Source organism: Arachis duranensis, chromosome 7 (genome assembly GCF_000817695.3).
Source record: "Arachis duranensis cultivar V14167 chromosome 7, aradu.V14167.gnm2.J7QH, whole genome shotgun sequence".
NCBI lineage: Eukaryota > Viridiplantae > Streptophyta > Magnoliopsida > Fabales > Fabaceae > Arachis > Arachis duranensis.
Genome location: NC_029778.3, coordinates 72,724,787 through 72,725,281, shown reverse-complemented (window position 1 = coordinate 72,725,281; position 495 = coordinate 72,724,787).

Here is a 495-nt window from a genome sequence, read left to right as displayed (position 1 = left end):
ACAAACTGCTAAGTTTGGTGTCTTGCATGCATTGTTATTTGATTGCATTTTGATTATTCCTTATTATTAAAAATCCAAAAATATTTTTAATTTGTGTCTTTTCAAGTCAATAATACAGAGAATTGAAGATTCAGAACATACTGCAGAGGAATTACACAGAAAAAGCTGGGCGTTCAAAATGCCCAGTGAGGAAGGCAAACTGGCATTTAAAAGCCAGCCAGGGTGCCTGGCTGGGCGTTTAACGCCCAAAAGGATAGTGGTTTGGGCGTTAAACGCCAGAATGTGCACCATTCTGGGCGTTTAACGCCAGGATGGCACAAGAGGGAAGATTCTGTTTTTAATTCCAAATTTTTTTTCAGGTTTTCAAAATCTTTTCAAAATCAAATCTTTTTCAAATCAAATCTTTTCAATCAAATCATTTTCAAAATCAACTTCTTTCCATTTTTAAAGATACTTGCTATCAATTAATGATTTGATTCAACATTTCAAGTATGC